Source organism: Eulemur rufifrons, chromosome 20 (genome assembly GCF_041146395.1).
Source record: "Eulemur rufifrons isolate Redbay chromosome 20, OSU_ERuf_1, whole genome shotgun sequence".
NCBI lineage: Eukaryota > Metazoa > Chordata > Mammalia > Primates > Lemuridae > Eulemur > Eulemur rufifrons.
In genome coordinates, this window is record NC_091002.1 from 3,596,898 (window position 1) to 3,623,198 (window position 26,301).

Here is a 26,301-nt window from a genome sequence, read left to right on the forward strand (position 1 = left end):
CCAAGCCGGAGGGGCGGGGCAGGGGCGGGCTCGGCCCGCGCTGATGTAATCCCGGCGCCTGGGCGGAAGGATATGGAGCGCCTTCCTGGTTGGCGGGGCGCTGAGGCCAGTTGCCGGGTAACGGAGCGGAGCGGCTCCCGGCGCGCCGCCTCCCGCCCTCCGCCGAGTGGCGCTGGGGCCGCCGCCGCTTTACGTAAGGCGCAGGCCCGGCCACCCGGCGCTCGGCAGCCGCCCGCAGCCCCTCGCAGCGAGGAGAGGCGCCCCCGCCGGCCGCCGCGCCGCCCGGCAGCCTCGGCAGGTACCGCGGGCGGGCGTCAGGGAGGGCGCGGGGGGCTTGGTGGGCGCGGGCCCGGGCAAGCCGGCTGGTCGCCGCCGAGGGGTTCCAGGGCCGGCCTGAGGGAGGCCGGGCCGCCGCCGCCCGGCCGCGGGGCTCCGCGAGGACCCGGGCTGGCCCTCGACCCCGGGACCCCAGTCCGAGCTCCCGCCCTGGGACTCCGGCTTGCGGCCGTGAGCCGGGCGGTGGACGATGAGTCCGCACAATGGGGCGGCCCTCTTCTGCCTCCCGCCCGGGCCGGTGTCGTTGCGTCGGGGGCGGCTCTTTTGGGGGGCGGCGAGGCGGGGTGCTTGGACGTGGGGCTGGGGCGCGGAGCCCTGAAAGCGGGCGCGGGCGGGAGGCGCCCGACGTCCCCGGCAGCGGGGCCCGGCTGGCGGGTTGATCCGCCCGCTCGCGTCCCCTCTGTCCTCCTCCCCTCCAGCATTGTCCTTTTGGGGCCCGGAGAAGGGAAAACCGCGGGGCGGGGGAGTAGGGCCTGCGGGCGGGCGGGGCCCCGCCGCCGGCTGAGTGACGGGCGCGCCGGCCTATGGCGCGGGGCGGGCGGGGCCGGCTCGGCGCAAGGTTCGCGAAGGTTACGCCGGAGGCCGGAGCGGCCGGCCGGCAAAGTCACCGCGTGCGCTGCTCCTGCCGCGGGCCTGGCCCTCTCCCGCTCGCTTACAAAACACGCGTCTCCAGCCGGCTTTTCTCGAGCTCTCCGCTGCTTCCCGCCAGAGAGGCGAGAGTTGGTGTTTGAAATGCTTCGTGTTGTCCCAGGATTGAGCTCGCGGCGTGTGGTGCGCAGATGACAGGGCCTGCAGGGCTCTTGGAGGCGGACCCCCAAATCGTGGCAGAACTCAATTTTGATTTCTTTTTTGCCACCTTTCAGTTTTTGTTTTCTATAGGCTGGCTATAAAGACTTAACCCAGTAAAAGTATAGCAGGGGGATTAAGTGGGGAAGCTGCATGCGATTATTTGGAATAATTTATATAAATGTGATTCTTGGTAATAATTATCTGGGTTGGTCGATACTTTGACTCATCTTTCACATTCCTAAGAATGGGTTTTACATTTCTGGATTTGCTTATTTAAAAAACGGTGGTAGAAAGTTCGCAAGGGAGTAGGGACAAGCAGTTTTGATGATAGGTGATGTTGTAGATAAAATTATGTATACAGTGAAATCCCCAAGCTAGATTTCTCTAATGCAATATAAGGCCATTCCAGAACACTTTGACCATTTCATAGACTTTGAAGGGGAGGGACTCTATCACTCTGCATCCTGAAGGTCAAATATTCTTCTGTCAGTTATTTGGATTGAACCATTCTTAAATAGGTCTCAGAATCTGTCTTTCTTTGTGACAAAAACTATTTCTGGCCTGGGTGGATGGCTCAAGTCTGTAATCCCAGCTCTTTGGGAGGCCGAGACGGGAGGATCCCTGAGGCCGGGAGTTCCCGACCAGCCTGAACAATCAATTGATTGCTTCTAGTCCAGGCTACTTGGGAGGCTCAGGCAGGAGGATCGTTTGAGCCCAGTCCGTTTGAGGTTGCAGTGAGCTATTATCTTGCCACTGTACTCTATCTAGCCCCTGCTGACACAGTGAGACCCAGTCTCCATAAAGAAAGAAAGAAAAAACTATTACTGAAATTGTGCTTTTGCATACCTATAGAAGCTCCTTGCAATTAATACATTTTATGACCTAGATTCAATTGCTATACTTGCTAAATAATTGCATTTTTAATAATTCCAAAAACTACTCCAGTTTTGGGTATAATGGTTTTTATGTGAGCCTGTTTCATCAATGGAATGCCAGTTTGACCGCTGAAACATCAAAGGGAGGGTAGAATATTTTGAATGTTTAGTTCCATAGGAAGTGAAATTAGAAGTACAGGTGTTTTGATTGCTTTAAAGAAAAAGCATAGGTCTTTAACATGGTGTTAACATATGACAAATTAACTATTTTGAGAATAATTAGCTTATTAACAAGTTGCAGACATTTAAGAAAATTAAATGAATTTTTAGCACTTCTCTAATGGTAATACAGCTCAATCTGTGCTTTGTTTTACAGTAGCACTCTTAAAAAGCAATAGGATTGTGTTTTTTCGTGTATGTGTTTTTTTTGTATTTTTGTTTTTTTTGAGACAGAGTCTTGCTCTGTCACCCAGGCTGAAGTGCAGTGGCATGATCATAGCTCACTGCAGCCTGTAACTTCTGGGCTCAAGGGATCCTTCTGCCTCAGCCTCCTAAGTAGCTGGGACTATAGTTGTGTGCCATCACACCCAGCTATGATTTTTATTTTTTGTAGAGTCGGGTCTCCTGTGTTGCCCAGGCTAATCTTGAACTCTTAGCCTCAGGTGATCCTCCTGCCTTGGCCTCCCACAGTGCTGGGACTACAGGCATGAGCCACCACACCCAGGCATGAGCCATCACACCTGGCTAATTTTATTTCCTATTGTGTGGAAAAGTACTGAGTCTGGACTTTGTTCCTGTTTTGGTAGCATTGGAGCACTCGGTGGCCTCTAAGCTAGTTTTCTCAGCTGTAAAATGGGAAGAGTGGTGACACCTGTCTCACTGGATGTCTCAAGTGGGGCAAGATGTGAAATAATTTCATCATTGCTCAAACCCTTGTAAAATACTAGATTAGTGTTGTTATTGTAAAAACCGCAGATTCCTTTGCTTGGCTTAAAGCTTTTAGCTTTGTTTTCAGCCTCTTTCTTTTCCTATCTGTGCTTTGCCTGGCTACCAGAGTCATCTCTCCTAAACACAAATCAGATCTTGTCAGCCTGTGGCTGAGCGAGCCCCCAAGAGTACCTGTGGTTTGGAGCTTAGAATTCAGACACACCGGCCGTCACGTTGAAGGCCCCTCACAATCTGGTCCTCAGTCCTTTCTGTACTTTATCTTGTCGTCTTTGTCCCCTTGCCGCACTGTCCATCTAAACAAGACTACTCTTGATTCTCTGAACTTGCCAAGCTATTTTAGTTGGTCTTTGCTTATATTCTTTACTCTGATTGGAATGTCCTCTCTCACTCCCACCCCTCCAGTTTTTTTTTTTATTTTTTTTTATTTCTTTGATCAGTACTCCATGGTATCCTCCAGTTTTTAAAAGTTCATATCAGATGTCATGTCCTCTCTGGACTTTTTAAAAGTCCTGTCAAAATGAAGTATTCCTTTCTGCAGTCATCATCCTCTATTTGTACTTCCTTTATTCTCTGTATTGTGCTGTATTTTAAGTCGTTTATGTTAAACCCTTGCTGTGGTGAGCATGCATCGTTTTACCTGCAACACCTTGCTCAGGGGTTTAAACCATGAAAATGCTCAAATGTTTTACTACATAAAGTCAAAGTCTGTAATCTACCTTAAAGGCTATATTATTTTATTTTATTTTTTTTTTTTATTTATTTTTTTTTTGAGACAGAGTCTCACTTTGTTGCCCAGGCTAGAGTGAGTGCCGTGGCGTCAGCCTAGCTCACAGCAACCTCAAACTCCTGGACTCAAGTGATCCTCCTGCCTCAGCCTCCCGAGTAGCTGGGACTACAGGCATGAGCCACTATGCCCGGCTAATTTTTCTATATATATTTTTTTAGTTGTCCATATAATTTCTTTCTATTTTTAGTAGAGACGGGGTCTCGCTCTGCTCAGGCTGGTCTCGAACTCCTGACCTTGAGCAATCCACCCGCCTCGGCCTCCCAGAGTGCTAGGATTACAGGCGTGAGCCACCGCGCCCGGCCAAAGGCTATATTAGTATATAAGGTATTTTTATAACAAACATCAGTACCAACCAGAGCATTCAAATGCAATTTTACTATGTTGAAGATAGTTACTATTTAGAATATTTCTTTATAGTTATTTTTGGCCTTTCATATAATCACCTAACAAGTGGTATTTTATGTAAAGTGAAATCTGTCACCTTTCCCATCTGTATCTGAACTTTCAGGGTCCAAGGAAGTGGACACAGCATCTGCACTGCTGGCTGTGAATCATTGCCCTATTTCTTGGGTAGACAGAACCAGACCACAAGTTTAAAAATATTCCTTACATTTGAAATATAATTTCACTCTCAACAGATTACATGCTTTTTCTTTAAAACTCTTCCTTTTTGGGTGTGTGCCCATGGTACTAGCTTCTTGGGTGACTGAGGCAGGAGGATCACTTGATCCCAATTTGAGGCTGTAATGTGCTGATTGTGCCTGTGAATAGCCACTGCACTCTGGCCTGGGCAACATAGTGAGACCGTGCCTATTAAAAACTTTTTTTTTTTGGAAATTTATTATATTCATAAAAAGTAATTGCTTTTTGCAGGGCTTATTAAAAGAACATTAAAACTGGATTTGAAAGGCTCAGGTTTGCTTCTTGGCCCATGTCTTACCACCAGGATCACCATGGGCAAGTTTGTTAAATCTCTTTTGGACTTCAGTCTTTGTGAAATGAGAACAGTTGCTGTTTTTGCTTTGTAGTACACTTAAAGTGGCTATACTTTGTGTGCAGCATATCTTTGTACAGATATAGGGTAATAAGATGTCTTGCTTTACAGAATATTTACCCAGCCTGGAACCTTTAGAGTCTTCCTTTTTGGCCAGATTTTTACCAGGTCTGCCTCCATGAGTATTTTCCATCAGTTTTTTTCTTCACCCTTCTTCCATATTTCTTCTGCCCTTGCCCTCCCAGAGGCTCTTATCATTCCTTATGAAGGTTGTTACTCTAGTCCTCCAACTAGCCTCCCTTTCTGTGGTCTCTCTGGTCTTCCTTTGTTCTGTTGCCAGAATTATTTAATATGTAAATCACATTATATCATTCCCCCTACCCCAGGTATACACCAGAGGTTCTCAGCATTTCTCCCCATTCTGTCACATCTGAGTGATATGACATATTATGTTGGTAAGCTGTAGGCTTACTCCTACAAAGATTTTCACCTTGGAGGCACCACCACCCTGCTTCCCCGGTTGAGAATTAGTGTTAAAGTGTTAGGAAATCACTAAGATCTTTGCCATCTGACCTCATAACTTTTAGCTTCATCTTTTACTGCATCTCTTCTTGTCACCTTATATTTGAACACGAGACCTCTGGCTGCTTCTGTGATTGTCTGATTCCTTTGCTCTTAAATAGCCTTTCCTCTTTTCTCTTCCTATCAAAATCTTGAAGACTTGGCTTAAATGCTGCTACTTCTACTTCTGTAACCTGATATTTACAATTACCTCCTCACCGTTTTTCTTCTGCACAGTGCTTGCCTGATATCTCCGCTCATTTATTTATTTTTTTTGCTTATGACTTTTTAGTTTATTTACGTGGAGGTCTTGCCTAAGTTATAATCTTCCTTGAGGAAAATCTTATTCATTACTGATTCCCTCTGGTGTGCAGTATAGGCTTTTACATAGTACTCATTTGCTAACTGTTTGAATTAACTCAGAATTACTTTACGATCTCTGATTTCAGCAGAAGTGGAGTAGGGTTCGAAGAGCTTTATATAAGAACTTTGTGAATCCACGTGACTCACTCAGAACAGGGCTCAGCATATAGTAAGTGCTCAGTAAGTGGCAGCTTTTAGCTATTAGTTGGGGTAGGTATAGAGAACAGTAGTGGTTGGGTAGTTGGTTGATTGTATATGCTGGTTTATGATGACAGAATCCACAGATTTATCTGTGGAATGTGTGTAAAGAAAAAATTGATCTCGTCTCCAACTGTACCTATGTTCTTTCATTAGTTTTGGGAATAAATTGGAGAGGGCTTTTGCATGATCAGAGTCATGACAGTGATCCTAAATTGTTCAGAAGACAAGCAGACCTATCTGTAAACGAGCAGGTGTTTTGTACGGGGCTTTAGAAAGTCAGTGGAAAATTGAAATGGTCAAATTTTACACTATACAGTACATTATTTTTCAGTAAAGCAAATGTTTTCACTTTAATCTTACATCTTGTAATTACTCATTAAGCAGTAGACTCCCCTTATTTAGTATTTAGAATATCTGTTGAAATTTTCTTTTATGACAGCTTCCCCAAAACTCTTCCCTGTTGCTAGGCTTTCTCCATACCTCTCTGTCTCTTCCTCTGTCTTAGCAGTCTTGCCTCAGGTTGGATAGGGAGTAGATAGCTGAGGAAAACCAGCTATAACTTTGAAACTTCTAATTAAATATTTAGTTACTGTATTTAAGTGTATATGCATTACTGATTGAATAAATCCCCAGTCGGGACAAATTGTATCCAGGAGCTTTAAAAGTGACATCTATTGGTTCTAAAATAACATGGAATGCCCTACCTGCAGTAATAGAACATATTGATGGTTGTTTAACTTGTGTTGACTATATTTATAATTGAGTTTTTTAATCATTGGAAATCTATATATTCCTAATAAATCTCTTAAAACTTGCCCCAAGGATTTGGGCATAAAAATTAATAATTGCAAAAAAAAAATGCTTGAGAATGTGTTGGGGGGTGTGTGTGTGTAGTTCTGTCTAGTGACTGTAAGAGAGATTAGACACTGTAGTCTTTATGATGCCTGGCGGGGGTGTATCACTCAGTAAATATTTAAGTAAAACGAATCAATCAACTGTGGGGAAAAAAATACATGGGGATAAATAAGTGTAGAGAAATATGCCTCAATGCATTTTTCCAGGATGGTGGTTTTATTGTTGTTTGTTTGTTTGTTTTTTGTAATATGGTTGTGTTACTTTAATTATTGTATGTGTGTGGGGGGGAGCAGTATTTGAAAGAGTAGGGATTTATTTTTCCTTTCAGCACGGAGTTTATTTCTAGCTCGATTACATTTTCCAAAGGACCTCTGGAATCTTAATAGTCAGTACGTAACTACGTTTCAAAATTGTTTGCCCAGTTTGGAGATTTATTCAAGCCCTTTGTTTTTTTTCTTCAGTTACTAGCCATTTTTTGAGACAGTGTCTCACTCTGTCGCCCTGGCTAGAGTGCAGTGGCATCATAATAAAAATAGCTCACTGCAGCTTCAGACTCTTGGGTTGGAACGATCCTCCTGCCTCAGCCTCCCAAGCAGCTGGGACTAAAGACACAGGCCACCACGCCCAGCTAATTTTTCTATTTTTTGTGGGGGGCAGGAGCAGGGGCGGGAACAGTTACTAGCCTTTTTAAAGGTGTCTGATTAGCATTTTGCTCCTTGTTAGCATTTTCTGATCCCCTTTTTTTGGTTGTTACTTGCCACCGCTTTCTTTGGTTACCACCATAGATAATTGAGTATTGATTGTATTTTTGTTAATAGTCTTTTGCTAGTACCATCTGAAGGAGTTTCTTGTTTTTATAAACTTTAAAGTTTAAGGTAAATCTGTTAAAGTATATTTTGTATGGTTTGCTAAAACATTGTTTTGAATATAAGTAGCTGTTATAAAGCCTATTTTTAAACATGTAAATCTAAAAATACAGTAAATTGTAAGATGAAAAGCAAGTCTCCTTGATCCCATTACCCATCCTGAATTCATCTTCCCTTGAAAACCGCTGATAAATTTCTTGGGTATCATAGAAAAAAAGTTATGCCTTTATGTTTAAAAAAATGAAATCCTGGTAGAGAGTGTTCTTGTGTTGTGGTTTAAGCACTAAACTTTGTATCTTGGAGTGCTTTCCATTTCAGACATACAGATCTTCGTGTACAGATCTTCACTGTGTTCTTTTGTAACGTGCCTAGTCTTTCTGTGAATGTGCCAGAATTTATTTAACTAGTTGATGGGATGGGTTTCCATGTTTTTGTTATTGTAACACAGTGCCACAGTGAACATTCTTGTACATAAGCCTTGGCAAACTTTCATGAATAACCTCCTTACTCCCAGCAGCCTTAAAAAAAAATCGACCAACAAGTGTTTCACTTCTCTGAATTATCATTTATCATGTTAAAAATTTTCATGATTGCCCTATTAGTTTTAATAGTTTTAGAGATTATTAAGCTGGATATTTTCTTCTTCTGAAGTAGTCCTATGAAATAATTTCATACTATTAAGGAAGCACAAGTTCTTTGTATTGCACATTGAATATTAGATTAATAAAAGCTCAATGTTGGGTTCATGAGGCTGCAACCTGTACAGTCACCAGGGTCTCTTGCTTGATTCAATGATCAGCTGTTGCAGCCTTGATATTAGTCATTTTTTTTATTTTTTATTTTTTTGATATTAATCATTTTTGAACTAGGAGCCCACATTATCATTTTGCACTGGGCTTCGCAAATTAAGTAGCCAGTTCTGCAAAGACTTTATTAAAAACCAGGCCAGGCACAGTGGCTCACACCTCTAATCCCAGCACTGTGGGAAGCCAAGAAGGGAGGGTCTCTCAAGGCCAGGAATAAGAGACCAGCCTGGGCAACATAGTGATACCCCGTCTCTACGAAAAATTTAAAAAATTAGCCAGGTGTGATGGTGTCACGAGCCTGTAGCTCTAGTTGCTTGGGAGGCTGAGCCAGCAAGATCGCTTGAGCTGGGGAGTTGGCGGTTGTAGTGAGCTGTGATTGCGCCACTGTATTCCAGTCTGGGTTACAGAGTGAGACCCTGTCTCAAAAAACAAAAACAATAAAAAAAAAACAAACCCCAACTCATATAAAGTAAGAACACCTCATCCTCTCACCTCCTAATCTTGTTCCCTTTGAGTGACTACCACTAATAGGTTATCTTGAGGACTTTATAGAATGTATGTATAAATGATTCATCACTTACCATGCTTGAATCTTTAAAAAAAAAACAAAACCAACTTTATTTGAAATTCACGCAAATTCAGTGTGTATTTTCTTGAAAAACTCCATAATGGATCAAGAATGCTACAGACTTTAAAATTTAGGACATAAAAAAGCTTTAAAAAAACTTAGCCATCATAAGTTGGTACTCAACTGCAATTTTAGGTTTAAGTATTGTTTGCTTTTGAAAAAGTATGCTTAACTTGAAGCTTTAGGGAAACAGCTTAAGTTTCAGAGTGTTAAAATGTCTATCTCTGATGAGATTTTATCTCCTTAAGTGAAGTAAAACAAACCCTCAGCTCAGGTAAGTCAGGAGTGAAAATGAAGTTTATTCATCAATCAGGGTTAATTGAACAAGAGGTTCACTAGGATTATTTGGTGCTTTATTTAATTAAAAAGTGGTCAGAATTCTTGAAGTGGAAGGGTGAAGGATTCTTAGAAGTAGCCACAGAAAATGGGTAAGGGGAGAATGAGCCAACACTGATTAACAGTTCTAGCCTGCCAGGCATCATGTTAGGGACCTTGGGCAAACCGTTTTATTTAAGCCTCCTAACAACCCTTCAAGAGAGTTGGTATTATTGTCATTTTGCAAATGAGGAAGCCAGAGCTCAGAAGAGGTCTCAAAAGACCTCCCTAAGGTCACAGGTAATATATGGCAGAGCAGGAGCCCTGACTTCCATCCTTACAACTTAAAGTTCATGTTCTTTCCACTGCCCTGGTCTACCTAGGGATTTATTCATTCACAAAATAATTGTTGACTTCACTTGACCAGCCTAAAAATAATAATAATAATTTTGACTGCCTAAAGTGTGCTAGGCACAGATGCCAAAATGGATTAGATATGCAGGAGATTTATTGAGGGACTAGCCTGGGAAGGAAAAGCAGGTGGAGCAGGAGTATGTAGGAAGAGCCTTCCAACTTCTACTTTGGTCTGATCGCTGTGAAAGGAGAGAGGGAAGGAAGGGTTGGGTAGGAGCTGCCACATATCACAGTATGGTTTTGACAAAGTCTTGACAAAGCTGATAGGGAGCCCCCATGCCAGAGTTGTGCACCCTGCATCAGACGGGAGCCTGGGTCTGATGTCCTCTTCTCATTCAGCCATTGGCTTGGGGCAGCCTGAGGGAAGCATGGCTTGGTGTCAGTGCTATGGTGGCTCTGAATGGGCAGCAATGAGAGGCTGTCAGCTCGGCTCTCTGCAGCAGCTTCTCTCAAAGGGTGATCTGAGCAGGACACCCTTGTGGCTGCTGCACATGGTACTGTTCTGTCCTGGTGGGGGTTGGGGGAAAGACTGATAATACAAATAAGTAGATACATAGGTCAAGGGAAAATCAGTGTTCAGGGGAAAAATAGCAGGAGATAGAATGTTGTATTGTGCAGAGTGAATGTTGAAAGGCTGCTAAGATGACAATTGAGCAGAGAGACCTGAAAGAGTAAGGGCGAAAGATGGTGGGGATGTCTGAAGAGCAGAGCATTTCAGAAAAGGAGGAGCAAGTGAAAGACCCCGATTCTGGATGCATTAAGAAGGTAGAACTAAGTTTGCTGATGGATTAGATGTGGGATGAGAGGAGTGATGAAAGCCTGGAGTTGCCCTTGACTGACATCGGGAAAGTCATGGCACAGGTGAAGGTGGTGGGAATGCAGAGTTGTGTTGTTTTGTTTTAGACATGTTTTAAGTTTGAGATGCCAGTTAGGCACACCTAACTGTCTAGTAGCTTGGTGGCATTAAAATTCTGGAATTCAGGGGAGAGAAGCAAGGTTGAGAGAAAATTTGGAGCAATCACTACCTAGATTGTGTTTAGAATCATGGGACTAGGGGAGGTCAGCTAGGGTTATGCTGTGAGGCAGCCACAAGCCACATGTGGCTTTTGAGTTTTGACATGTGGCTAATCTGAATTGAAATGTGCTATGTCAAATAGACACCAGATTTCAAAGACTTAGTATGAAAAAAGAAAATGTAAAATACCTCATTAATAATCTTTTACTTTGATTATATTTGGAGTGATATTATTTTGGATATATTGGGTTAAATAAAATATATTAAAATTAATTTCACCTGTTCTTTTTTAATATGGCTACTAGGAAATTTTAAATTATGTATGTATGGCTCAAATTATTTTGCTCTTGGAGGCCCTAGTGGAGGAAGTGAATGTGGATAGAGAAGTCCAAGGACAGTCTGGAGAGCTGGGGAGAGGAGGAGCAGCCGGCAGAGCTAGAGAGGGCATGGCTGCAGGTCCGGGAGAGAATGATGATAGGTGTAGTCTGTGCCTAAGTGAGTTTCACTAAAATTTCTCTAGAACTTGGGTAAAAGGAAGTATCACAGAGAAACTAGCCCTAATATGTAATATATGGGATTGGTTATTTATAGAAGTGAAAGAGTCTTGGAAATGGTCTGTAGGATTGGGATATTTCCCTATACTGTTATTTTGTTTGTTTGTTTTTAAGCGAGTCTCATGCAACCTGTTCAAAGAAGGCTGTAATGTAGCCTGAGGAATCAATCATGGTAGTAGAAAAGAAAGCAGATATTTATAAGATTTGATATAGTTAATGTAGGAAGGTGACTCTTATGACCCTTAAAGCTTTGGTCATGGGGCTTTCTTTGATCTTGCAGTCTCCACTTGGTAAAATGACCATAAGAATATCTTACCTTCCTTTTGCTAATTCTGAGCTCTTAGGGTAACTTTGAATGTTCAGTTGGGCCCCTCAAGTAGATGTAGCTATCACGAGGGGAGAGCATTTTCCTCTCTTGGTCTTCTGGTTTACATATTGGTTACGTGGTTACTTAAGTCAACGTCCTTTGGCATCCCCCATCTGCCTTCTGTTCTGATCATCTCAGAGTTGAGGAACAGATTTTGGGACATTTACTCACAGCAGTCAGTCTGAGAGCCTTCCTTATGCAGTTCATGGGCTTCTTTTTAATATGCTGGTAGCTATATCTGTACAGTGTCAGGCAGATATTTTATCCCTTTAGACACAATACCGTTTTCCCCTCTGCATTTCATTCTTCCATTTTCAAAAAAACTCTTGCACATTTAAGGGTTCCTAATCCAGTATGACCTCATCTTAACTTGAATACATCTGCACAGATGCTATTTTCAAATAAGGTTATGTTCATAGGTGATGGAGTTAAGACTAGACCCTATCTTTTTGGGAGGACACAGTTAAATCTACAACAGGTGCTAAAGTTGGGGATAAACTATACACATTAGCTGTGACTCATTTCCCCAAACTCATCTCTTTTCATTAGAGCTAGGTCTGTCAGAGGAGTTGGGGTAGAACAAAAACAAGGAAAAATCCATGTCTGCTAGAAAATATCCATTTGGCCTCAAGCCAGAATGGTGGATGGCACAGCCTTAAGATTATAGAACTGTTAGAAAGACTCTTGCAGAGACTAAGAATTCTTTTTTTCACGCGTCTGGTTTTTGCTTTGAGATTTAGCTGTTTGGCTTTCATTTTACGTGAGCTCTATTTCTCTGTTGATGTGGTCTGATTTTCTCTTTCAAAATTTGGAGGAAAAGGCCTTGCTTATTATACTTGTTTGGATTCTTTAAATGAATTAAGCAGAACAGGAAGAAATATTATTTAGGAAAATTTTGGGCAGTTTTTAGTCACTTATGGAAGATGCAGAGCCAGATTGGCGCCTAAGCTGTGTAAAAGGTTAAGCTAGGGGGTGATGGCAAGAGCCAGTAGGAAGGGCAGACAGGCTCATGAGGGTTTGTTTAGTGAAGCAACCAACCCTTTACCTACTGCTTTTGTGTGAAGTGTGGTAGTACAAACATAAATATAAACAGAGTTCTTGATAATTTGGTCATAGGATAATCTGTATTTTTCCTAGTTTACAGAGAATTAAATCAGCTGACTGTTGAACCACGATGTGGAATTGTCACCAGTCTCCCAAATCTTGACGTTACAGACATGCTGTGGAAGTTCAGTAGAACTTTCTGTGATAATGGAGATATTCACTATCTGCTCTATTCTGGATCCACTGGCCATGTGGAGCTATTAATACTTGAAATGCAGCTAGTGCCATTGAAGAACTGAATTTTAAATTAAATTTAATTTTAGTTAATTTAAATTTACATAGCCACTGGTGGGCTGCCATACTCTTTGGAGAGTTGCAGTTCTAGACATTTTGAAGGACTTACAGTATTCTCTGAACAGAAGTGCATTGAAAGTAGATAGTGGTTGTAAGAGAATCAAAAGGGGCCACACCTGTAGGTGGCTACAGTGCCCAGGACTTTGATTAGGATGTTCTTAGACATAGAATGTAGGGTTTCTGTAGAGTGGAAACTGGATTCTGATTTATTTGCATTGTGAAAGAGTCAAGGCCTTTGAGAATGATCATTCTGTGCATGTGCTGAAATCGCATTGTGTTAGCTTTAAAGTTACTTGTGAACATGTCGTTACCTCCAGATTAAGTTTGTGTCCCCCACTTGAACGTAGTAAACACACACCAAATGCTGATTGCTTCTTCTATTTAAGTCTGATGAGGCAGTCAGTTCCTTTATAGATGTCAGAAGGTGGGTTCTCTGGGAGGTCTGCTGCTTTGGGAAACAGATACAGACAGTTGAGCATGCAGAATGTTGATCAAGGCATGCCCTTGAGGTCCAGACTTGGGGGAGGGAGAAGTTGAGCTGCCTCAAAGGCCCAATTATAGCACAGCCTTGGCCAACCCCATTGGAGTAGCCCTCCTTTGTTCTAGATGGCCAGGCCTGTATACTCTCATCAGTCAGTCAGGATGTGGTCACCCTGGCAAAGGGCAAGATGTTGAGTGGGGCAGGTCGCGGCAGCTGAAGCAATTCCTGAAGGGACTGACTGAGAATTCCCAGTAGCTGGGGCTACATGTCTTTCAGTGAGGAGTTTGGGTCATACATCACAGTGTCTGCCAGATATGGACAGTATTTTTCTTCAAAGTTTTTTTGGATTGATTTAATTTGATGCATTAGTTGACCTTTTGGAGAAATATAGGGTAATTCTGTTCTTTCTCTGTGGTTTTCCCACCCCTTCCCCCACTGTGTATCTATATATGTGATGTGTGTATGTCTCTATATAAACAGTTATAGTGCACATTAGCCTTTTCTTTCCCAGATTAAGCATGCTTGTTTCCTTAAACATGTTATTTCACGTTTTATCTATTTCAACCTGGTAAATACCAGGTTTGGTAAATACCAGGTTCTTGGTGTGATTGAGACTTCCTTGGCTTTGTTTAGCCATCTTTGTGCATATTTTCAAATATTTATCAGTGGCATTAAAGTCCTATTTCATGTGAATTTAAAATTCTTAGCTCATTTCATCCTGTTTTTTTCACCCTGTTGAATTTGTCCTGCTTGGATGATTTGAAGGACTTTTGAAGGAATCCCTGGTCAAATTGGAGTAGAATGTAAATCCTGGAAAGGCAAAGTTAGATGTAGAACCATTTTTGCTAAAGGCATCCGTTCTGGGGCCAGAAAGGTCCTGTGAGTCACTATCAGATGGTCTGTAGCAAGTGTTGAAGAACTTGGCCCAGGAGTTAGGGTGGCCTGCTTTCAAATTCCATCTCTTCCTCTTTCTTGCTGTTTGATTGGGGAAATTAATTTTCTTTTAAGTTTCAGTTTCATCATCTGTAAAAAAGAGAATAATAACAGTATCTACCTCATATAGTGTCATTAGAATGAAATGAAAATACATGTATAGCACTTGCATAGTAAGGATTCAGATGTGAGCTCCTGCTGGAAGAAAACCACACATCTGGTTATGTCTAGTAATTCTTCTAGATCACTGAGCTATATCCATGATCTTACCAAACTTTGAGTATAAGGAAATGTTCTTGATCAGTAAAGATTGTGTGCAGAAAACCTGCAGAGAATATATATTAATGGGGGAAGTGTAGAAACGTTTCCTGTGTAATCAGGTATAGGACAAAGGATGCCCCATTGATAATTATTTCTTTATACCCTACCTGAGTGCCAGCCAACCCAATAAGAGAGTAGTAGTATTAACAGGCATAAGGATTGCGGGGAGTTAGCTACGCTCCCCGCAAAGAGGTTTTTCCGGTCAGGTCTCTCAGGCAGGGGTCGTCGCAAAGAATGAAAAAATAGTAGGAAACAGAAATAAAAAATAATACTACGCAGAGCCAAAGATATAGTTTATAAAGTAAAGGTTTATGAAGATAGACAAAGGGAGGGTATTTGGACAGTATATATCTCTCCTGCGGAGATATAACAAAGACTGAACTTTTTACATGGGTACTTATAGGGCAGATACACGCTTGGGTTGCCAAGGGCAGTGGGATTTACATAATAACAGTCAGTTTGGTTTAGGATCAAAGTCTTATAAAAGGCTACTACAGATCCTTTAACTAACTTTATCTAGGTAAACAATGAGTTACAAAATCTTCTTAGGGCAAACTTCTAAGTTTTATGATAAGGCTATTACTTTTGTAAAAAACAAGAGACATCTTGGCTCTGGTAATTGTGTTTTTGGAGACAGATGATCCCAGAAGTCAACATGAGCTGTGCCTTCTGCTAATTACTTTAACCGCATGGTTCTGTCTGGGCCCTTTTTAGCATATCTGTTTGATCAGCTCTCATCTCTGGTGACCTTTGTCAATCAGCTCTGGCAACCTGTGGCTCTAGGTGAGGCCTGCCTTGTCTTTCAAAACAGGTGAGAACCATAGGCCCAGCTTACAGCTGTCTCTTTGAAATGCAGCTGTCACTGACCGATGAGATGCCGTCCTGAGGCAAGGCAGCTTTTGAACTAACACGTTTATTTTTTCTTTAAGACAAAGCCTTATTTGACTTCTGAAATCAAATCTTGTCTCCAAAAATATAGGGGGCATTTCTATAACTCAGTATTCTTAGGCTCAACAAAAGATTAGAATGCTAGATACAAAAACTCTTGTCATTTGCAGATCATAATTGTGTAGAGAACCTAAGAGAATCTGTAACCTAGTATCTAGAAATAAATCCAACAACCAGAGTCTGTATTCAAAAATTAAAATTTATTTGGAAGACATGAAAGGAAACCTAATCAAGTGGAGAGATGGCTGTTGTTAACAAGTAGGAAGACAATACTGTAAAGCTGTCAGTTTTCTTCATATTAATATATATATTTAATATATTTCCAATCCAAATCTCAAGAAGGTTTTCTTATACTGTAGCATGCTGAGTCCAAAATTATAAGAAAGAGCAAAGGGCCAAGAATAGGAAAGAAGCTCCTAAGGAAGAATCTCAAGACTTCATTAATGTAAAGGTCCAGTGATTAAGATGATGTGGGATTGGCATGAGAATGACTATATTTAGCAGAGGAGAGTACCAGGCAGACCTGTGGAAATAAGTAGCTTTGATGTATGTGAGCAGTGGCATTTCAAGTGGGGGGTGGAGGGCTGATCCATAAGTGATGCTGGGACGATTGGTTTTCCATATAGAAAAATATGAAATTAGATGCCTTTTCACAATTTCATTTCACTAATTCTAGGTCTAGGTAACCTCAAGATGGATTAAGGACTTGAATGTTTTATTCACTTTTATAAGGTTGTTACTGACTTAAAAAATTCAGTCTTAGCAGCTTAAACCCCAAACATTTCTTCCTGGCTCATATCACATATTGGGAGCTGTCAGTCAGCTGCTGTGGTTCTCTTCCACGTGTCTTCTCGTTCAGGGACCCGGGCTGAGGTGAGGAGTCTGCCCCATTTTTGATATGCTGGTCCTGTGATACCATGAGAAGAACAAGAGATCAGTCTGAGTCACATCCGTTCTAAAGTTTCTGCTTGGGCATGACGTATGCCACATCCACTGCAGTCCTTTGGCCAAACCAGTCACGTGAAACTATACAGGGCACACACTCTACCTGTAGGAAGGCACTGTCTGTCTGTCCGTGGTGACTGCAGGGACTTACTATATAAAGGGTGTATAATGCATTTAGGGATAGGAAGGAATAGTTGGGAAGAGTAATTCAGGCTACCGCAACTGTGAGAAGAAAATATATTTAGAAGAAAATATAGACGAGTATCTTTCTGACCTTGAGAAGGGAGGTATGTCTGAAGACAGTGTTCTTAAACTTTAGAATACATTTGTCACCAGGGCATCTTGGGAAAATGCAGATTCTGATTCAGTGGATCCGGGGTGAAGGCTGAGAGCCTGCATTTCTTATGAGCCCCCCGGGGATACTGATGCTGCTGGCCTGTATACCACACTTTGAGTAGCGGAGTCTTAAGACACAAAAAATGCCAACAATAAAAAGCAAAGATTGATAAATTCAGTGTTTTAAAATTACAATTTTTATGCATAAAAAGACAGTGTGATGAAAATAAGATGATGAGCCACACACTGGGAGGAATGCGTAAGATACACATAACTGGCAAAAGATGAGTGTATGAAGAATGCCTACAAATCAGTAAAAAAGAAACCATCCAACAGAAAAATGAATAAAACCCACTATAGGTAGTTTATCAAGAGCCATATATAAGACTTCTTAGCAGCAGTGTTCGTAATAGCAAATTATGAAAACAACTCAAATGTCCATTGACAGGAGATTGAATAAAATATGATATTTACACAATGGAATATTATAAAATAATAAATGTGAATGAACTGCTACACACAGCAACATTGGTGAATCTTGGAAAAACAATGCTGAGTGAAAAAGTTAGTCTTCACCGATTATAGTGGTATTATGCCATTTTTAAAGAGCTCAAGAATAAGTACAACTAGATAATATGTTAAGCATATGTGCATTTGTGGCAAATTTTATTTTTAAAAAATTAAAAGAAAAAAATAATAATTAAAAGGAATGACAAAATTTAGTAACCTGGAAGAAGAGGCAATGGAATGAGATAGAGGAGGAACAGACGAGTAAATGGTAGCGTGTTAGTTCTAGGTGGGGTAGTGAGTTCATTGGTATTTGTTAGATTTTTATGCCTTATAACTGAAAAATGTTGTATACAATGTTGTTCCTATAATAAAGACAAACAAATACCAGCAGTGGGCTATTGTGTCTTAAGTGACTATCTCCTCTCTTAAGCTCTAGCCCCAGTTGCTGTTGTAGAAAAATCTCACATCCTTGGGGTGGTATCCTAATATTTTAGTTAGTCTTTTGAATTTCCTGACTCCTGGCTGTTCCCTGGCACCTTCCTGCTTGAGCACTAGTTAGCTTTGCAGGAGGCATTGGCATGGGGGCCGTCGGCTCCGGGCTGTGGAAGCTGAATCCTGCCAGAGTGCTTTATCTTTACTCCCTCCGCCAAGGATATAAAGACAGAAAGGGGATTTTGCTGTAACGTGATAGAATACACAATGACGACTCAAGCACAGAGCAAGGTTTATTTAGTAGGTTGTTTGATGTAAGTAGCACTGAAGAATAAAATTAATTGGTACGAGATTGTGTCAGGGAAGCAAAGAATGACAGAATGTTGAGGAAGAATAGTTAAATATGAGTACATATGTATGCGTGTATTTTCTCGTACAAATTGAGGCCCAGCTAGCTTAAATACAAATGGAAATATTCTGGGAATGGTTGGAAATAGACTGAGAGGGCAAGGTGGGAGAAAGAGTTGTCAGGTTTGTGTGTGTGTGTGAGAGAGAGAGGGACATTTGCATAAATTACACAGGTCCTTGACATTGTCATGAATGTCAAACATTGAAACACGAATGTTCAATGGTCTAAAACACAACTCTAGACAAAAATCACTCTAGTAGTTATGTAGCTCCTGGTAATTAGGTAATACCTGGAAGATGCATTTGGGTAAGATTACCCTAATTTATTAAATATTTCAAGTATAATTTCTTTCTTTCTAGAGTTGTCTAATTTCATATTCACTTGAAGAGAATATTCATTACTAACCTAAAAATCAAATATGTCACATGATAGAGAACTTGATCAGAATCTCTAAGAAAGGAATAACCAATTTTATATTTAATATGAGTCATTTGAAAGTTGATTTTTATGTTTAGTATTTGTATAGTTAGCTATCTTTCTTCCGTCTTTTGTTTGCTTTTCTAAGTCATGTAGTGTGTATTTGTGGTACCTTTTTTCTTCCTTTATATTTACTTTGTAATATAATTATGATTTGGACATTATCAGTGAAATTTTAAAGAACTATCTGTATAGGGCTCTACAAATGATCATTTCACATTATTTTTGAGGGGAAAGATTTTAATTAGAGTAAAATTCCAATCCAAAATGTATTACCTTTGCTGAATATCACATTTTGCTGAGTATTTTTTTTTTTTTTTTTTTTTGTTGAGACAGAGTCTCACTTTGTTGCCCAGGCTAGAGTGAGTGCCGTGGCGTCAGCTTAGCTCACAGCAACCTCAGACTCCTGGGCTTAAGCGATCCTACTGCCTCAGCCTCCCAAGTAGCTGGGACTACAGGCATGCGCCACTATGCCCGGCTAATTTTTTCTATATAGATTTTTAGTTGTCCATATAATGTCTTTCTATTTTTAGTAGAGACGGGGTCTCGCTCAGGCTGGTCTCGAACTCCTGACCTTGAGCAATCCACCCGCCTCGGCCTCCCAGAGTGCTAGGATTACAGGCGTGAGCCACCGCGCCCGGCCTTGCTGAGTATTTTAAATATATTTTTGAGAATGCTACATTGTTAACCTGTCTTTAAAGTATTTTTATTTTGGGTTTTGAGGAATGTGTCTATTTCATAAATCTAGGGAGACAGCAGTGCTAGCTTTGGCTTAAAGGATAGTTGGAATTCTTAGTGTGTTTCCCAAATTCGGGAATGCCTCAAAGTACAATTAAATTCGGTAGCATTTCTAAATCTTTTAGTAACTGTGCCTGACACTTAGCAAATGTTTGTTAAATACAGGTATTCCTCATTTAACCAGCCTCCCTCCACCAGCCCCTGGAGTTACCTTTTGCTCTGGTCCATGAACACTAGTGTGCCATACTCTGCCATCCTCGGTTTTGGTGTCACTGGCCAGTTGGGTTCACTCCCTAGTGGAGGCTCTGCCATTAACATCCTGTTGTCAGAAGTCTGTCTTTTGATCCACTAAAAACTATGATTGGTTTGTAAAGTGTAAAGAAACCTAGGATCATTTTAATGGTTCTAAGTACATCCGACGTCACTGCTGTGCAGGTTGTGTGCACTGATACGTAAGGTGCAGTGGACCCTGCCTTTGCAACAGTTACAGAGAATGCATTCAGAATAAAAACATCCAACATACTCCTAAATGTATATGGCAAAGAGGAGAATCTGGAAGTTTCTGTTATCATGTGAAAAGGAGTACTGATTGATTTTCTATATGGAGCAGTACAATTTATGCAAGTTACTTAAAGGAAAGAAAAGGAGGATATAGTTAATGATCTTATTCCTAAATTATATTTTCAGCTTAGTTTTTTAATCCTGGGAATTCAGGATATAAGGACCTCAGGTAATCTGTCTTGCTTATACTTGGGCCTCGGGGGAAATGTTAATTCTTTCTGATTAGAAGGTTGTATTTCCCAAAGTGTGTTCCAAGGCAGCAAAGGGGATAAATAAATAAGTAAATGCTATCTACTGCTTTGTTTCCTTCTTGAAGGTTCCACATGCACAATAGCATATTAAAAGTTTCAAGATGTCCTGAAATAACCAAACCTGCTCTTGTTTCAGCTGTGGTATTTCCCTAATTTATGCAAAATGAAGATGTTCTATGGCAAAATAATAGTCTTTTTTTTTTTTTTTTTTTGAGACAGAGTTGTTCTGTTGCCCAAACTAGAGTGCTGTGACGTCAGCCTAGCTCACAGCAACCTCAAACTCCTGGGCTCAAGCCATCCTCCTGCTTCAGCCTCCCCATTAGCAGGGCCTATGCCACCATGCCGGCTAATTTTTTTCTAGTTTTAGTAGAGATGGGGTCGTGTTCTTCCTCAGGCTGGTCTCAAACTCCTGACTTCAAGGAATCCTCCCACCTCGGCCTCCCAGAGTGCTAGGATTACAGGTGTGAGCTGGGATTACTGTGCCCGGCTCAAAATAATACATTTTTATATCATCCAGAAAATACTTTGGGGAAATTGTGTAGCAGGTTATTTTTTAAATGATGAACTGTTTGCTTAAAGAACTTCCTAGTTACCGGAAGAATTACTGTAGTTTTCTTAAGGGCCACATCTCAAGACTTGATTTAATGTTTGAAGCATATAATGGATGAAAAATGAAAACATGTACTACTTTGATCCTATTCTGAGTTCTCTAGTGTATTTTTTTGCATAATCTAATAGAGAAATTTATTTGGACCCTTTAAAATTCCTAATTAGGCTAGGCACAGTGGCTCATGCCTGTAATTCTAGCACTCTGGGAGGCTGAGGCGGGAGGATTGCTCAAGGTCAGGAGTTCTAGACCAGCCTGAGCAAGAGTGAGACCCTGTCTTTATTTTTTCCAAAAAAAAAAAAAAAAAAAAAAAAAAAGATAAAATTCCTAGTTAGTAGGATATGAGTCAGATAACCCAAATAAAATTTTCATATAGAATTAGGTTATTGACAGATACTAAAACATTATTGAAATATTGCTTATTTCCTAAGTCCATTTTTGGACTTTGGAGAACTGTAACATGTGTCACTTAGCTATGGCTTTTTATAGTAATTAAAAATAAAAATTAACCCAGTCTTACCAGTGAGTTGCAGAATTTCATGCCACTTTTTTCCTTACTCATTGAAACTCAGAAGATACATTACTTTGTGGTTTTGAGTTTAGTAAGTTGAAAGCTGTAGAGTTTTTAATCCCTAGACATTTTGACAAGCGACAGTTATCACTTTGAAAAATTATTTTGGTACACTATGATCTAGTATTTTATATGATAAAATGTTTCCACTTTGACAAATTTGGTTTAATCGTGTTGCAGATTTTTGCCTTTTCAAAAATCCTAAAAATTACTTAATTTTTTGTCTCTAAATTTTGCTTAGGGTTTTTGAAAATTTATATTCCTTAGAGTGAAGATGTTTCAATTTCTCCTTATTTTGAAATACTAAGATTTCTAAAATTTAGCTGTTTCATGACTTTTGCAACAATTTTTCTAAAAGCTTTTAGAACTTCATAATAATGAACTTTGTTTTGTCTTGTTTTTGGATTTTGGTAGGTATTTCATTATCTTTTGCAAAGAAGGACTATTTATTTCTATTGTAAGCGTATATACTTTTCCTTCCCCTTCGGCTCAGGTGTTTTGTGCATGTCTTTCATTCTGTAAACTGTCTGACATGAAGTTTGCCCCTACTAGGGAAAAAAGTCATTTTTGTAAATCCCCATAAGGGCTTTTTTGAAGGCATAAAAACTGCCTTTTTGTAGTCCTGCCAAAGAATTCATGACATCTGATAGATCTAAATGAACTAAACATATACATTGGTTATTGTAATGTGATAACCTAAAAAAAAATTTTAATCTGTCAGTCCAGCTTTTCAGACCAGAAATAATAACAAATGAGTATAAATCATCAAACAACTGGAAATCAAGTAAAAGTTAGACATAAAACAATGTAAATTTACGTAAGCAGTCTATCTCCTATAAGATCATAGAGGCTGTTCAAAACTTTCAAGTATGGGAGCATTTGACAGTAGTGTGGTCAGTAGAAGAGAATTTATCCAGATTGCATGGAAAACTCTTCCTTTTATCTCATTTCTTTTTATTTTTTCTTTCTTTATTTTTGTTTATTTTTTTTTATTTCAGCATATTATGGGGGTACAAATATTTAGGTTACATGTATTGCCTTTGCCCCACCTGAGTCAGAGCTTCAAGCATGTCCATCCTCCAAGATGGTGCACACTGCACCCATTAGGTGGGTATATACCCATCCCCTTCTCCCCTATCCCACTTGCCTGACACACGATGACTGTTATTACTATATGTGCACTTAAGTGTTGATCAGTTAATACCAATTTGATGGTGAATACCTGTGGTGCTTGTTTTTCTATTCTTGGGATACTTCACTTAGTAGAATGGGTACTAGCTCTATCCAGGATAATACAAAGGGTGCTATATCACCATTGTTTTTTGTGGCTGAGTAGAACTCCATGGTATACATATACCACATTTTATTGATCCACTCATGTATTGATGGACACTTGGGTTGTTGCCACATCTTTGCAATTGTGAATTGTGTTGCTATAAACATTGTAGTGCAGATGTCTTTTTAATAGAATGTCTTTTGTTCTTTTGGGTAGATGCCCAGTAGTGGGATTGCTGGATCAAACGGTAGTTCTACTTGTATTTCTTTGAGGTATCTCCATATTGCTTTCCACAGAGGTTGTACCAGTTTGCAGCCCCCCAGTAGTGTATGAGTGTTCCTATCTCTCCACATCCATGCCAGCATTTATTGTTTTGGGACTTTTTGATAAAGTATCTCTTATTTCTTTTGCTTTAATGGAAATTTATTTAGTACTGCCAATTCAATGCAAAACTGATTGCTTTCACTGGTACTTTATCATTATGAAGTTGGTTCTTTCTTTTTCCTTTATCTTCCTTATCTTTTAAACATAAAGATTAACCAAGTCTTTTACAGGCTTGTAATTTATGACGACATTTAATAGTTGACTATGAAGGTAGTAGTCTCATCTGTAAGAATAATCCTATGTTTATGAAAGGAATTCATTTTGTCACTGGAAAAAATATACTTGTTGGTTCAGTTCTGATAACGTGGCTAGTAAAAATGGAATTTCTTAATCTTTATGCAGTTCTTTCTGTTTACATGGAAAGGACTCAGGCCCCACACTAGTTTTGTTGATTACATTATCTTTTTGTTATGCAAGCTTTATTCATTTACACACTTCTAGAATGGGACATGAAACCATAGGTCTGATTGTCTACTTCTATGTAGTTTTTCAGATACCTAGAATAAACAGGTTTACATAGTCAATTTTTAGCCCTTGCTTCCTGTTTTCAGTGTTAGAATTCCAGTGTAGGTTGTGGATTCTCTATGGTTTTTTCTCTTGTGACCATAGATTGGATTTGGAGCTGGGCTACCTATTAAAGAAAATAACAGGCAAGAATTATTTACAAATGTATAACTACCTCGTTATATGTTCACATTCTCTCATTTGCCAGGCAAATATTATTTAGGATCTTGGGTGAAAAGTAGTAGAATCTAAAAGTCAGAGTCTTATTATTTCAGATATCTGTTTTCTTTATTCTCTTTTCTGTGTTTCTTCTATGTTATATATACCCTTTTCCTCTTCCCCTTCAGGCTTTTCTTTGTGTAAAAGTCCTGTAGGCACCCAAATTGAATCATTATGAAAAGACAGTTGCAGGTAATGCAGACTCTTGAACACTGAGCACTTAACCAAACTGATTGTGAAGTTTCTAGTGAGGAAGGACCATTTAAAAATATATAGTGAAGGCATGAATTTCAGAAATACCATACTGGACCAAAGGCAGTGGCAGAGGGTTTCAGTGCTAAGAAGTACAAGTTGGCTTACCTAAACCCACTAGCATAGGATGGTAAATACGTAAGACAAAAACTGAGGGCCATCATCTTTATGTCACTAACACCATGCACAGTGCCTTGTACACATGAAAACTCCAGCACATGTGTGGATGGTGAAAGAATGAGTTAAAATTTCTAGGTTAGAGGGTCACCCCATGCCTGTATATACTCGGAACCTGACCTGAGTTGGGTTTCCCCCCACGTGCTAGTATTATGAATATTGTTTTATGTCTCAAACCTTTTTCAGAATTTTTCCCCCTCCATTTAGGTTTGAAAAGTAGTTCAGCACAGTTTTGATCACCTGCCAAGGCCTAAGCATTCTACTAAATATTACATGGTATATGTCACAGTTTGGCCTGAAAAACTTTCAGCCTTATTTGTGAAGGAACCTACTCCCAGGAGGCAGTTAGAGAATAGTATGAATGGATATCATCACAAGGCAGAGGGCCATGAGGACAGGCAGTGCCCTAATGTTGGGAGGAAGAGAGCAGTGTGGTGTTAAGTAACCAGGGAGGGCTTCTTAGGGAAGGCAGGCCAAGTTAGTGTTTCAGCATTGTCCATTCTCTGAAACCTTCCTGAGCATATTACTTTTGTCTTGTTTTTATGGATCATTTCTTTCTTTTTCAGTGTTCTAAATCTTTTGTGCCTCTAATATTCTGTCTTAGTGTACCAGAATGCTGGTTTCAACAAAGTGAGACTTTAGAGTTTTTTCCTAACAGGAGTCCTACATGTTGCCACTTGAAGTAGTCATTAGGGCTGGAGGTACCTGTCCCTGTTGAAGTGAAGTGAGGCCAGGAGACTTGCTTTGACTGATGAGATGTGAGTAACTCAGGAGGAAGCTTTCAAAGTACCAGTGCAAGCCTTGGCACAGATCTTATTTTGTATGGCTCATGGACTAGCAGGTTGAAGATGGTGGCCATTTTGTCACTCTTTGTCCTAGAATAATCATGGTGAGTGATTACCTTGAGCATCCCTGCTAATACAGGATGGACATGTAGCATGAGCGAGATACAAACCTTTGTGTTAAGCTACTGTGATTTGGGATTTGTTTCTGCAGCATAATCTACCCTGTTTTAACTAAACCTTTTTTTCCAAAGCTTATCCTAGTTATTCTTAATTTTCTTTTTGCTTTGTCAGTAAGCTTCTGTTGTTTTTGTTGTCCGTTACAGTTTGACTTTGTAGTTGAACTTTCGTGATTACATTGAACTGTAATGAAATTTGACCTGTTGAGGCCTGTCAAATGTAAAGGTAGATACTTTCCGGTTCCCTTAGTTTCTCTGCACGTTGTGTTATCTCAGAATAGCTGTGATTAGTGCCCTAGCTGCTGGGTATGAGGAATCTGGACTGTCTGCTAGCACATGGGGCAGGGCATATGCTTTCTTGAAAAGAGCTAATGAGTCTTTTGTTTAGCTTGGGTGTGTAGTCATTTGACTCATTTGGTAAGAGTCAAAACCAGTGTTGTCCACTAGAACTTCTGTGATTGTGAAAATGTCCTATATTTTCGCAGTAGCCACTAGCTACTCGTGTGGCTTTAGAGCACTTGAAGTGTAGCTAGTGTGCCTGAAGAACTGATTTTTAACTTAACTTTAGATAGTACATATGACTAGCAGCTACCATATTGGACAATGCAGTAAGACTCTAGAACACTATGGGGGTTACATAATGGTAGGGGGGAAAAAAAAAGCACAATCCAAAAGTATATATTACTATTTGACATTTGAAATAATAAAATGTTAAAGTCCTATGCAAAGGAAAAAAACACTAGTCATAAACACACCAGAATACTAACAGTGAATATTAGGTGCTGAAATTGTTTAGATGTTCTCCTATTTTCATATTTTAGAAAATGTTTATAATAAAAGTATACATGATAAACTTAAGTCAAAAAGAAGTGCTCCAAGACTAATAGACCACTTCGGCAAGTGCATATATTAGTTGAACAGACCTACCCAGGTTTC

General features: G+C 40.2%; 1 protein-coding gene across 2 annotated transcripts in view; it reads left to right on the forward strand.

Moving 5' to 3' along the window:
* The first annotated feature begins 221 nt into the window (after positions 1-221).
* Positions 222-26,301, forward strand: part of KIAA0232 (KIAA0232 ortholog) — an 88,050-nt gene continuing 61,970 nt past the window's right edge. For both annotated transcript variants that reach the window (XM_069495795.1, XM_069495796.1), the window contains exon 1: positions 222-298. The gene's annotated coding sequence lies outside the window, so the exon portion shown is untranslated. The remainder of the gene's footprint in view (positions 299-26,301) is intronic.